Source organism: Lithobates pipiens, unplaced genomic scaffold, assembly GCF_037356315.1.
Source record: "Lithobates pipiens isolate NorthernLeopardFrog02 unplaced genomic scaffold, aLitPip1_a1.2 Scaffold_22, whole genome shotgun sequence".
Taxonomy (NCBI): domain Eukaryota; kingdom Metazoa; phylum Chordata; class Amphibia; order Anura; family Ranidae; genus Lithobates; species Lithobates pipiens.
Window position 1 is genome coordinate 48,342,459 of NW_027507784.1, and position 14,638 is coordinate 48,357,096.

Consider the following 14,638-nt stretch of genomic DNA (forward strand, 5'->3'; position numbering starts at 1 on the left):
ACATTAATGGCTGTGTGTTGAGTTATTTTGAGGGGACAGCAAATTTACACTGTTATACAAGCTGTACACTCACTACTTTACATTGTAGCAAATGTGTGTGTGTCATCATCTTCAGTGTTGTCACATTAAAAGATATAATAATTAAGTATATATAAAGATATTATAATATACAAAAATGTGATGTGTGTACTCACTTTTGTGAGATACTGCATAACTGGTCTTTGCAGCAAGGAGCTCTGGAAGGGAGATATATGTCTAACAAATACAAGGAGATTTGCAAGCTCGAACTTTTGTGAGATACTGTATATATACACATACTGTACAGTATATACATTTCAAAAGAAAATGCACAGTGTTCCTCATGTGCAGGTCTGCGGGATCGGAGCAAGGCAAGCCGAGAACGGGACTGTTGGTACTGTTTGGACTGGAGTGGACTGAGGAGACCACCTGGCTTGGAGAGAGACTGTCCCTGTGAATCAGGAGGGGACGTGTCGTGTCGGTGAGGTCTCATCATCATCTGTGCTGCTGCACACTGCTGTCAGTGTCACTGCGAGTGTAAATTTTCTGTGTGTGTGCCACCCATTCTAATTTCTTGTATCTTCCTGAATCTTGTCCCTGAGCTACTTATTATATCAAAAATAAAAGAAGAAATATGTTTTTTGCCTTACCGCTTGCTGACCAGCGCACGCCAATGTACGTCATCAGAATGGCGCTGGTAGGCAAAAGGGCATACATGTACGTCCCCTTAAGAAGCAGCGTCACGAGCGAGCGCCCGCCAGGTGCCCGCGACCGTGTCACGGAGAGGAAGAATGGGGAGATGCTTTTGTAAACAACATGCTTAGTGACATCAAGAGCTGTGATCACTGTCCTGCGTGTTAAAGCCCAGCCCCCTAAAAGTATGAATCACTCCCTAGGACACACTTAACTCCTTCACTGCCCCCTAGTGGTTAACCCCTTCACTGCCAGTGCTATTTACACAGTAATCAATGCATTTTTATAGCATCGATCGCTGTATAAATGACAATGATCCCAAAATAGTGTAAAAAATTTCCATAATGTCGCAGTCCCGATAAAAAAAAAAAAAAAATCGCAGCTCATTGCCATTGCTAGTAAAAAAAATTTAAATAAAAATGCCATAAAAATCTCCTATTTTGTAGAAACAAAAGATTTAAATAGATGAAGTTGATCAAAAGGTAAAGTGGTACCACATCCCAGAATATAAATTTTAATATTTTTTTTTTTTTGCCACGCTGCCCTGTTGGGTGTTACCATGCTTTTATTTTCTTTATGGATCCAATATAAATACTAATTTTTGAATATACTTTTTGATCAAAGATGCCTTTACAATTCGTTCTATTTAAGTGTTTTTATTTAAGTCAACTCTGAATGAATTAAAAATTGTGTTTCGCCATGAGGAATTTCTCTTTGTTTCCCCTTTAAGGCAATCTGTACGGGCGCCCTGGGGCATGATTTGCCTATAGTCTGTTTAACCAATTACAAATTTCGCAAACTTGCCCCCTTTTGTAATTTGAGGATTCATTTGCCCACTTGCTGCTTCCCTTTTGCTACTTCTTGGAGCCTTGGAACCACTGGATGATGGCAATATTATCTTGCCGTTCTGGTTTCCTCGGCGCTCAGCATGTTTCCCTGTTTGCCATATGAATGGGCAGTTTTGCCATTCTCCATCATGGTCGCCTGCGTGTAAACGACGTGTTCTTCGTCGTTCGCGCAGGCGCAGCACACAGAGGAGGGCAACGCCAGAACGTTTGCCATCTTTGAAAATGGCCGGTGCGCTGGAAAGACGTGAATCATGCCGTCCGCGCATGCGCAATTACAAAATCTCGCCTTGTAAGGGGAATCCTCTTTAGAAATACGCCCGCAGCCCGGCGGTGACGTCAGATGCCGCCAGGCTGGAGCCACGAGTTTAAAACACCTTCTCTGTCATTGCCTATTTGGCAATTAACAGAGAAGGATCTCTGTGACGCTTTGATGCGACCTGGATGGAATATCAAAACCCCTTTCATGTTCTCTTGGGAAAGGCAAAGTCTTGGAACCTTATTCAAATATACTCTGTGGGCTAATGTTTATATGTGAGCCCCTTGGGACTTGGAAAGCCTGCCTAGCATTTGCTGGGGAACTTTCTCTTGGTCCTTATTAACCACCTTCAGACCGGACCATTTTGCTGGTAAATGACCAGAGGTCTTTTTACAATTTGGCACTGCGCTGCTTTAACTGGTAATTGCGCGGTCATGCAATGTTGTACCCAAACAAAATTTGCGTCCTTTTCTTCCCACAAATAGAGCTTTCTTTTGATGGTATTTGATTGCCTCTGCGATTTTTATTTTTTGCGATATAAACGTAAAAAGACCGCAAATTTTGAAAAAAAATGATATTTTCTACTTTTTGTTATTAGAAAAATCCAATAAACTCAATTTTAGTCATACATTTAGGCCAAAATGTATTCAGCCACATGTCTTTGGTAAAAAAAAAGTCAATAATTGTATATTTATTGGTTTGCGCAAAAGTTGTCACATCTACAAACTAAGGTACGTTTTCTGGAATTTACGCAGCTTTTAGTTTACGACTGCCTATCTCATTTCTTGAGGTGCTAAAATGGCAGGGCAGTACAAAACCCCCCCAAATGACCCCATTTTGGAAAGTAGACACCCTAAGGAAATTGATAAGTGGCATGTTGAGCCCATTGAATATTTTATTTTTTTGCCTCAAGCGATTGAATAATGACAAAAAAAAAATTTTTTTTTTTTTTTACACAAAGTTGTCACTAAATGATATATTGCTCACACATGCTATGGGCATATGTGAAATGACACCCCAAAATAAATTCTGCTGCTTCTCCTGAGTACGAGGATATCCCATATGTGGGACTTTTTGGGAGCCTAGCCGCGTACGGGGCCCCGAAAGCCAAGAACCGCCTTCAGGTTTTCTAAGGGCGTAAATATTTGACTTCACTCCTCACTACCTATTACAGTTTTGAAGGCCATAAAATGCCAAGATGGCACAAAACCCCCACAAATGACCCCATTTTAGAAAGTAGACACCCAAAGCTATTTGCTGAGAGGCATGTTGAGTCCATGGAATATTTTATATTTTGCCACAAGTTGCGGGAAAATTACAAACTTTTTTTTTTTTTTTTTTTTCACAAAGTTGTCACTAAATGATATATTGCTCACGCATGCCATGGGCATATGTGAAATGACACCCCAAAATAAATTCTGCTGCTTCTCCTGAGTACGGGGATACCACATATGTGGGACTTTTTGGGAGCCTAGCCGCGTACGGGGCCCCGAAAACCAAGCACCGCCTTCAGGCTTTCTAAGGGCGTTACAGTTTTGAAGGCCATAAAATGCCAAGATGGCACAAACCCCCCCCAAATGACCCCATTTTGGAAAGTAGACACCCCTAAATTTAGGGGTACACTAGTGAGACTAGGTAATAAATGGCGGGTGCCCTGAAACTATAAAAAAAATAACTAACCAACCAGCGTCACCTGTAACAGTTATATGGTGATCACTGGTGAAAGGGTTAACTAGGGGGCAATCAGGGGGCTTTATGCGGTAGTATATGGGGGTCCCTGGTGCTATAAAAAGCTGCGGCGAACCTAAATACCTACCTGCCTAACTAGCGTCACCTGTGACACTAATACAGTGATCAGAAAAACGATCGCTTATTAGGCTGGGTTCACACTGGAGCGATGCGGGAACGCCACGAATCCGCGGCGGGTTCCCGCATCGCATGCCTCCCGGCGGCAGTTCACACTGCCCTATGCGAACTGCTGGGAGTGTCAGTGAAATGTTAATGACACCCCCAGATCAGTTCGCATATCGCAGTGCGATCTGCAAACTCGGATCGCATGGTGTGAACACCCATGCGATCCGATTCTGCTGCGGACCAAAAAAAGGGTCCCGTGCGAGTTTGCGGCGGGTGCGGCGCGAATACTATCTGTATGGCTGAACTCGAATCGCACAGAGATCGGATGTGATTTGCACTGCAGTGCGGTGCGAATCACATCCGTTCTCATAAACCGCTGCAATGTGAACCCAGCCTTAGTGACACTGGCGACGGGGGGTGATCACGGGGTTAAACCTTTATTGGGGGGGTTAGGGGGGTACCTTAGAACTAAAGGGGGCTAACCCTAACTGCCCTAACAGTTATTACAGTCACAAATGACACCCGCCGGGTGATCAGGGGGTTAAACCTTTATTAGGTAATAAATGGCGGGTGCCCTGAAACTATAAAAAAATAACTAACCAACCAGCGTCACCTGTAACAGTTATATGGTGATCACTGGTGAAAGGGTTAACTAGGGGGCAATCAGGGGGCTTTATGCGGTAGTATATGGGGGTCCCTGGCGCTATAAAAAGCTGCGGCGAACCTAAATACCTACCTGCCTAACAAGCGTCACCTGTGACACTAATACAGCGATCAGAAAAACTATCGCTTATTAGGCTGGGTTCACACTGGAGCGATGCGGGAACGCCATGAATCCGCGGCGGGTTCCCGCATCGCATGCCTCCCGGCGGCAGTTCACACTGCTCTATGCGAACTGCTGGGAGTGTCAGTGAAATGTTAATGACACCCCCAGATCAGTTCGCATATCGCAGTGCGATCTGCAAACTCGGATCGCATGGTGTGAACACCCATGCGATCCGATTCTGCTGCGGGCCAAAAAAAGGGTCCCGTGCGAATTTGCGGCGGGTGCGGCGGGTGCGACACGAATTCAGCCATACTATCTGTATGGCTGAACTCGAATCGCACAGAGATCGGATGTGATTTGCACTGCAGTGCGGTGCGAATCACATTCGTTCTCATAAACCGCTGCAATGTGAACCCAGCCTTAGTGACACTGGCGACGGGGGGTGATCACGGGGTTAAACCTTTATTAGGGGGGTTAGGGGGGCACATTAGAACTAAAGGGGGCTAACCCTAACTGCCCTAACAGTTACTACAGTCACAAATGACACCAATGCAAAAAAAAAAAAAAAAAAAGCAATTGGTGTCACTGTGACTGGGGGGGCAGGGGTAATTGGGGGGTGATCGGGGGTAAAGGGGGGGTGTGAGTGTGCCTGGCATGTTCTACTGTATGTGGGGTGTGTTGGTGCAACTCACCGAACCTCTCTCCTCGGTGCCGGAACGAAAACTACCGACACGGAGGAGAGAATACATCACTTCCTCTCCTGTGCTTACATTACAGGAGAGGAAGTGATGTCACCGGACATTTTCATTCGCCGGGAGCGATCGAGAGGGGGTGGCCATGAATGAATGGCCGTCCCCTCGTCCGGGATCGCTCCCGAACGAATACCGACCGCCGCAGGCACCGGGCGGGGGCCCGATCGGGCCCCCGACCGGCGGGCAGGCAAGGACGTACATGTAAGCCCTTATGCCTGCCCGTGCCATTCTGCCGACGTACATCGGCGTGCGGCGGTCGGCAAGTGGTTAAACAGATAGCAAATTATTTATAAGAAAACGCTCTCTGCTCTGAACCCTTACAGGCCAATGCTCTCTGTAAAGGACCTAATCTCAAACACCATCTGACAATACTCCGGTTATTTCGAGGTATCCTGTCCTCTACATTTTAAAATTGGCTCAAACATAGTTACTCCTTTGATACCCTTCAGGTACGTCCCTATATGACCAATATTTGCCACTTTTTGGCCCAAACCTATAGATTTGTGTTCACTCTACCGTATATCTCGTGCCTCTGCAGACTGCCGGGGAACATCGGGGCTCCTCATTGGCGCTTCTATCTATTCACATTTGACTTTCTCCACACATCAACAGTTGACTTGATCAATTCTTTGATAAGCATGGATGTAAGACCCACTGGGTAAGGCGGCCATTTTGTAAGTTTAATTAAATCTCAATTGGATTGTTTAAAACAGTTTTGTTCTGTTTCAATGCTGGAAATTATGTATACACAGTTCCTCAATATATTAACATGCATTTGTTTCATATTACTTTGCAATATATGTCCTTGCTTTAATAATTTTAATAAGGAATGTATCTGCCTTGATCAACTGAGGTTGGTCAGAGCAGATACTTAATTTAACACAGAAATGTTTGCTTTAAATTTCTGAGATGCATTTAGTAAATTTATTCATTACTTTGTATTTTTTTCAGTTTCTTTGTGTAACTGTATACGCTGCAATATCCTGAAGAAGCTCAGGAGAGCGAAACATGTAGAGAAAAATGCAGCATATTTAATGTACAAGTTCGGTAACGTGTAGTTATCTATGACTTTATACCATTTCTTGTACTTTGGGATTTGCCGCATATATTTATACTTTCCCTTTCCGGAAATGTTTTATGTATTTGTATTCTTAATAAAATTATATTGATTTTACTTTTGGCATGTGATTATCCTGCCTTTATATCTGGTACCGTCTTAAAAGTCCCGGGGGTTGGTTACCCTCCAGTCCCTTGTTTTTCTCTTCCCTCTATCTTTAAAACTCCTATTTTGTAGACGCTATAAATGTTGTGCAAACCAATCAATAAACGCTTATTGCGATTTTTTTCTTACCAAAAATATGTAGAAGAATACGTATCGGCCTAAACTGAGGAAAAACATTTTTTCATATTTTTGGAGGGTATTTATTATAGCAAAAAGTAAAAAAATATTGTATTTTTTTTCAAAAATTTCGAATTTTTTTTGTTTATAGCACAAAAAATAAAAACTGCAGAGGCGATCAAATAATACCAAAAGGAATCTCTATTTGTGGTATAAAAAGGACGTCAATTTTGTATGGGTACAATGTTGCACATCTGCACAATTGTCAGTTAAAGTGACGCAGTGCCGAATCGCAAAAAGTGCTCGGTAAGGAAGGGAGCAGGGCTGGACTGGGACAAAAATGTGGCCCTGGAATTTATCCAGACCAGCCCAGGGCACACCACATCAGGGTACAGTACATCAGGGCACAGCACATCAGGGTACAGAGCCCAGCACATCAGGGCACAACACATCAGGGAACAGGACATCAGCGTACAGAGCTCAGCACATTAGGGTACAGGACATCAGGGGACAGGACATCAGGGCACAGGTCACAACGAATCAGGGTACAGGGCACAGCACATCAGGGCACAGTACACCAGGGTACAGGACATCACGGCACAGGACATCGGGGCACATCAGGGCACGGGGCACATCAGGTCACAGGACATCAGGGTATGGGGCATATCAGCTCATGGGGCCCATTAGGGCATAGGACATCGGGGCACATCAGGGCACGGGGCACCTCAGGGCATAGGGCACATCAGGCCACATGGCACATCAGGGCACCTGGCACATCAGGGCACCTGGCACATCAGGGCTCTGGGCACATTATGGCACATCAGGGCTCGGGGCACATTATATCACATGGCACATCAGGGCACATGGAACATTATGGGGCACATTATAGGGCGCATAGCACATCAGGGCATGGGGCACATCAGGGCTCGGGCACATGGCACATTATGGGGCACATCAGGGCCCATGGCACATCAGGGCACATGGCACATCAGGGCACAGGGCACATCAAGTCATGGGGCACATCAGGGCACATCAGGGCAGGGGGCACATCAGGGCACGGGGCACATCAGGGAACATGGCATGGGGCACATCAGGGCACATGGCACATCAGGGCACGGGGCACATCAGGGCACATCGGGGCACATAGCACATCAGGGCATGGGGCACATAGCACATCAGGGCACATTATGGGGCACATCAGGGCACATGGCACATCATGGCATAGGACATTGGGGCACAGCATACATCAGGTCACGGGACCCATCAGGGCATAGAACATCGAGGCACATCAGGGCATGGGGCACATAGCACATCAGAGCATGGGGCACATTATAGGGCACATTATAGGGCACATCATCAGGGCACATCATCAGGGCACATCATGGGATCTTACTAGCTAGCATGCAGAGTAGTGCAGGAAGCGCCTGTCTGTAATAAGTTCTCTCTCATGTCACGCAGTGCTACTCGCTCCCTGGCGGCCCCTCCTCTCTTCTCGTCTATCTCTAGATGACCTTACAAGCCAATGGGGATAGACGAGAAGAAAGGAGGGGCCGCGGAGGAGCGAACAGCGCTGCGTGACATGAGAGAGAACTTATTACAGACAGGCACTTCCTGCGCTATTCTGCATGCATCTCGATCTACCCGTCAGGCGCCAGCTGTCGGCGGTTGATGGGTAGATCGCCGTGCACCGCAGATGCGGCTGAAACTGGCCCACAGGGGCCATCGACCCACCGGGAATCTCTGGGTAGTCCCGATGGCGCCAGTCCATCCCTGGGCTGAAGTGGTGAATATCGACCTTAAAATCGCCATACTAATTCCATATTGTATTTGTTTTGTAGCTTAAATACAAAAATTTGCACTTAAAACTGTAATTATGTCACTTTTGGAAATACCAGTAAAAACTTGGCAGTGCCAGTAAATTTTGGGTGTCCTGTCAGTAAATTTCAATTTGGTAGGTTGGCAGCACTGGTGGGGCTGCATCTGCACTGCTTATTTAAGTTCTAGGAAAAAAGTAAAAGCGCTTTTAACCAATCCTCCACTCCCCTACTAGACGACACTCGCTGTCCAGTTCAGGGCTATTGCCATATATGCAGATTCCCACACTATCTCCCATAATGCAGTAAAAAAAAAAAAAAATTCACATCATTTTTTAAATAGAACTGCCATTTTCTATTGTATTTTTGATTATTATGGATCATTTTCTACCCTTGTTAATTATATTGAGTCAAACACAAGATATGACACAGTATAGTTAATATAGTGATTGATAAGTTCTTATCAGGCATTCTGTTACCCTGGGTGGGATTACATACAATGCACACACTGAAATCTGAACACAATCTTTTCAGCCAGTCGGTTGTCAGAACTTTTATTGTGATATCCAACACCTTGACTTTACCCAGCATGGCACTGCCCTACAACTACCAATGTAATAGAAAAACATGTCCCAGGAGGTCTCATGGGAATAAACATCTTACTTCATCCAGTATATTTTTATTTGCCTAATTAACACCTTTATATATTAAGGGATATTCTGCACCCAACTTACCTTGGAAACTGTCTAAACAGTTTGTTGTTAGCTATGCTGCTTTAGGGAATATATTTTTTGTCTTTAATTAATAGCTGGGGAAATCAGCTAAATTATTTCCACTTTGTAGTTATTCAAAAATAATACTACTAATAATTAAACTATACCTATTTAACAACAGTCTGGAGTACATGCTATATAGCTTATATCTGATCCTCAGTACAGCTAGCCATGCTGGGCTAAATGCCGATTGCTTCTCTAATGCCGCGTACACACGACAGGACTTTCCAGCAGAAAAGGTCAGACGGAATCATTTCATTGGATATTCCGATCGTGTGTGGGCTTCATCTGACTTTTTTTTTCAAAAATTCTGACGGACCTAGAAATAGAACATATTTTAAATCTTTCCGACGGAATCAATTCCTATGGGGGAAACCGTTTGTCTGTATAGTATTCCGACAGACCAAAAACGACGCAAGGGCAGCTATTGGCTACTGGCTATTGAACTTCCTTTTCTAGTCCCGTCATCGCGATCTAAACAAACGGTCGTGTGCGGGCAAGTCCGTTTCAGCGGAACTCCGTTGGAACGCCGCCGAAAAGACCGTCAGAGTTTATTCTGACGGAAAGTCCGGTCGTGTGTACGCGGCATTAGAGTGTGAAAGTATGTGCATGCCTGGATAATGGTTTATGCACAAGCATTTACCAGAGCATGGTCATTCTTTTGTACTGGCCGCTGTACACATGTAGGTGGGGTGCAGCGTGGTGTGGCTGCACCTTGCTTTGTGCACTGGTGCGCAGTCATGTTGGAACAGGAAGGGGCCATCTCCAAACTGTTCCTACAAAGTTGGGAGCATGAAATTATCCAAAATGTCTTGGTATGGTGATGCCTTAAGAGTTCCCTTCACTGGAACTAAGGGGCCAAACCCAACCCCTGAAAAACAACCACAGACCATAATCTTCCCTTCACCAAATGATTTGGACCAGTGCACACAGCAAGGTCCATAAAGACATGGATGAGCTAGTTTGGGGTGGAGAAACTTGACTGGCCTGCACAGAGTCCTTACCTCAACCCGATAGAAAGCTTTTGGGATGAATTAGAGCGGAGACTGTGAGCCAGGCCTTCTCATCCTCACAAATGCACTGCTGGAAGAATGTTCTAACATTTCCATAGACACACTCCTAAACCTTGTGGACAGCCTTCAGGGAAAGTTGAAGCTGTTAGAGCTGCAAAGGGTGGGCCAACTTAATATTGAACCCTATGGACTAAGACTGGGATTCCATTAAAAATTCATGTGCGTGTAAAGGCATGTGTCCTAATACTTTTGGTAATATAATGTAGGTGGTAAGAAAAGGGATAGTAAGCACGTGTCAGGTGACATTAAAGTTGTTACTTTGCCCTGTATGTTAAAGCTCATATGAGATTGTAGTGACTAAGTTTATATACAATTTAAGGTTTGGCTAAGGAACTAGTACCTAACCTTTCTCCAGTCATTTGGCATCACAATGAAACTTGATATATTTTGGACACATAGTGCCATATATTAACCACTCGCTGACTGGCTTGCGCTGATATACGTCTGCAAAGTGGCACGGGTGCGCAAAACGACATACCCGTACGTCACTGCGTCATCAGCGGTTAGCTGGCGCTCACGTGCCCACCGCGTGCCACAAGAGTGTGCCCGCGGGTCCCATGGACTCGATGTCCGCCGGTGGCCCGTGATCGTGGCACGGAGAGGCAGAACGGGTAGATGCCTATGTAAACAAGGCATTTCCCTGTTCTGCCTAGCAACATTACAGGGATCTACTGCTCCCAGTGATTGGGAGCAGTGATCTCTGTCATGTTCTAGTGATCCCATCCCCCCTTACAGTTAGAACACACATGGTGGTCGATATGCCTGAGGAAGGAGCACGCATGCTCCGAACACGTGCAACGAACGTCATCACGGCGTGACCCAGTATGACCAATGAACGGACCTCCCTGACGCCACGACACCGGGCCGTGAGACGCTGGGAACCACCGGCGCCACCGGACAAAAAAAACAGCTAAAAGAGGAACCGCTTCTCCCCGGGAGCCCTATGATGTCCCCCAGAACCTTCTCTTACACGTAAAACGTGATGTGCCTGAAACATTCCGATAGAGAGTGAGTGTACTACTTTACAAATAAATATCTGTGATCTAAAATACTGCACTTAGGTTGGCGCTGTTTTTCTTCTGTTTGTATAACATTAGATGGTGCAGCTATAAGACCGACAAACAAAGGAAAAGATTACAGGGCACACATACTAAAATGACATTTAAAGCCAACAAGGCTAGCGCATACATACTTAAATGACATTTAAATCTAGCCTTGCCGGATTTAAATGTCATTTTAGTATGTGTGTGCTGTAATCTTTTCCTCTGTTTGTCGAGTCCTATAGCTGCACCAACTAATCTTATGCATTCTTAGGGTTTACCCCCCAAGTCTATATTTGTTTGTCTATTGTAACCAGATCCCTTGAGCTGGAGCACCCCATCCCCTCGCCACCTCTTATTAGTGTGCACCTGTGTTATAGGAAGAGTCCTTTAGTTCTCCCACATAAAGCAATGTATTTTTCCAATGGTTAATAAGCTGAATCCTTCATTCTATGAATAGTGTAGGACCCTCTGATAATGGGGTACTTTGACGCAGTAGTGGGCTTAAGCACTGGCCATATAGTGTAACCAAATCCCCATATTTTTTGCTTATTTGCTGAATATGTTCAGGTGTTCTAAATAGCCTTGCAGGATTTAAATGTAATTTTAGTATGTGTGCACTGTAATCTTTTCCCCTCCTCCACTTCTCAGGAAGCTTCCCTTTTGGGTCGGACTGGCCAGGCCTCACTTTGTCCCTTGTGGCGGATGCTGTTGGCATCCCTGTGTCTTCTGACCACAGTCTCTCCACTCCACAGTTGTAAGTGGCACCGGACAGGTGAGCCTACTTGCTGGGCCTGTTTGAGCTGCTAGCCTGCTGTGTTACTACATCATTCTTTGCAAAATAAACTCTGTGTATTTACTGCCTACCACACCACGCTGCACTTACCTAACAAGCATCAATACTTTCTGTATTCCTTGTAACCCCGGCATCTGGCGCTTTTCTCCTCTCTCTATTGGGCAGGATGTGTGCAGGGTCTCCCACACTGTCCTCATATACTATGCAGAACTGCTGGTCCAGTATTGTATGTGATGATGTGGAAAGTGGGTGCGCCTGGTGGAACAGCAAAAAGAAATGATTTACACGGACTGGTTATGCAGCTGGAATTAAGCCCGGAGGATCAATTTCCAATTGCTCATTTCTTTTCACCAGGCCAAGAAGCAAGAGGGAATCTACTAATAGGTACACAGCTAAAAAAAAAAAAAAAAAAAAAAAAAAAAAAAAAAAAGGAGAGATAGTAACTGTTTTGCACCCTGAGGATTTCCATTTTAAAAATGCCTATGTACACCTTGTACAGCCAGATACAATGCCAGCTAGCACATGTGCTATTGTATTGTTGAGTTCAAACCAAAAACACAAAAAATGGGTATTATGATTTGAATAGAATGTGGTTTATGGATTGTGAACACGGAAAAACAGAGTCGCTGGATACAAACCTTTTGAAGTATTTATTCGACATTTTCCTATGCTTTTTGCCAAGCTCATTAGAAAGAGTGGACATCCATGTGTCAAGTATAAAAAGTACTTCAAAGTAAAAACAAACTTAAAATGGAACAGAAGACAGATGTAAAAGACCTCATTTTAAACTGAATATATATTCACTATAAATCCTACATGTATTTTTAAATTTAGCTGGCACAAGGGCATCTAATCTGTCTTCATATAAGCCTTTTGCAGTGGCAAGTGTGGAAGGATTCCAACTGTAACAGGGATGGGAAACATTGCAAGTCGTATTCACAGGAAGATGGAGAGTATAGGGATCATCATATTAGTGAGCTGCTGCTCCTTCATTGTCCAATCAGCAGACTGAGAGCGTATCCTTGTCTCCCTTAGGGACTACAGAACCTATGGTTTAGTGCTCTCACACAGTACATTCCCAGACAAAAGTGAAGGAGGAGGAAAGGAATAGCATACACTGGCATATATGACAAATCTCCCTCCAACAGGGAGGCCATAGGATGATCAAAGAGTGTCCGGTCCAATGGGAGGATGGGAAGAGAAAAAAAAAAAAAGCAGAGTATAAATGCAGACATGTCCTTTCTGTAGTTCTGCTTGGGAGAGATCATTTTGGATTTTGTTGGCTACACTAGAAGCTCCTTTGAGGCATGGAGAGAATATATATATATATATATATATATATATATATATATATATATATATATATATATATATATATATATATATATATATATATATATTTTTTTTTTTTTTATCTGAAAGTTTAAATACACTTTATTTCAGCTGGAAAATGTGAGGTCAAAGACCTGACTATTTTGCCCAGAAGGGGTGAATTTAGCTGTTTGTCCCTAGTTATGTCCAACAATATAACGGAATAAATTCTTTTTAGCTACTAAATAAGTCAACACACTTTTTTATCTGCCTTGGATAGAGACTGCTTGTTTTTAGACAAAATATAGAAGAAGAGTTCTAGACTATTTTTTTTCTAATTTTTGGCCAAATCTGGTAAAAAAAAAAAAAAATACTTCTCCCCGTGTCTCTTTTGAGGTCTATGGCTACACTAAATTGCAATATTTTTTCACAAAAAATTATTTTAGAATAAAATATCCTGAAATACAGCTTTGTTTGGAGTTCTCTTTGTTCTTGTTGATGAACGTGATGAAAGATGGTGATTGTGACCACGGAGAGGAGCATGACATCAGTGGATGGAAGGAAGCAAAAGCCGCCCTGACCTTTCCCTTGTTGATATGAGGGATGCTGATAGAGACACGTGATGTCACGTCTTATCCACTACTTTAATTGCTCAATGTAGGCTTCCATGAACAACTAGTTTCAATTCAGACCACATGACCGGTGTTTATAGTTAACCTCCAGACAAAACCACTTAATGTAGTTATGTATTTAGAGACAATGTTATGTTTTTATAAATGTGTTTTTGTAATGCAACCAGTGTAACTATGTAATGTAACTGTAATCGCATGAACTGCATGTCCTTCACGTGTACAGGTAAACATGTTGAAAATGTGCATTCTTTAGCCCATTCCTGCCCTGCCTTAGGATGGTTTGCTAAACCTACCAGGTTGCTATGGGCATGAGTCCCTACCCAGGGGGCCCACTGAAACCTGGTCTAGCCCGTACCCTTCAAGTAGTCCACCCCATACCTTCTTCAGCCCTTATGGCAATGGATCTCAATTGCAGCCTCATCCAGCACCATCTGTTTCCAGAGGACTTTCCTGTCTTGGGGATAGGAGAATGAAGAGTTCAGATAAAGAAAGCCTCCTAGCTAATTACTAAATAGTCATTGAAAAGAATATTACTTGTGAAAAAAGCAAAATAATCCTTTAATTTACCAAATTTATCCAAAGCCTTAGGGCTCTTTCACATGGGCAGTCCGCCCGACGGACTCCACTTTGCTCAGCGGGGGGATCAATCCGCTGATCTTTACTGAGCAGGCAG

General features: G+C 44.0%; 1 long non-coding RNA gene across 2 annotated transcripts in view; it reads right to left on the reverse strand.

The window, feature by feature from the left end:
• LOC143923741 (uncharacterized) overlaps positions 1 to 14,638 on the reverse strand; it is a 112,639-nt gene that overhangs the window by 97,003 nt on the left and 998 nt on the right. For both annotated transcript variants that reach the window (XR_013261777.1, XR_013261776.1), the window contains exon 2: positions 12,113 to 12,277. This is a non-coding gene — a long non-coding RNA (uncharacterized LOC143923741). The remainder of the gene's footprint in view (positions 1 to 12,112; positions 12,278 to 14,638) is intronic.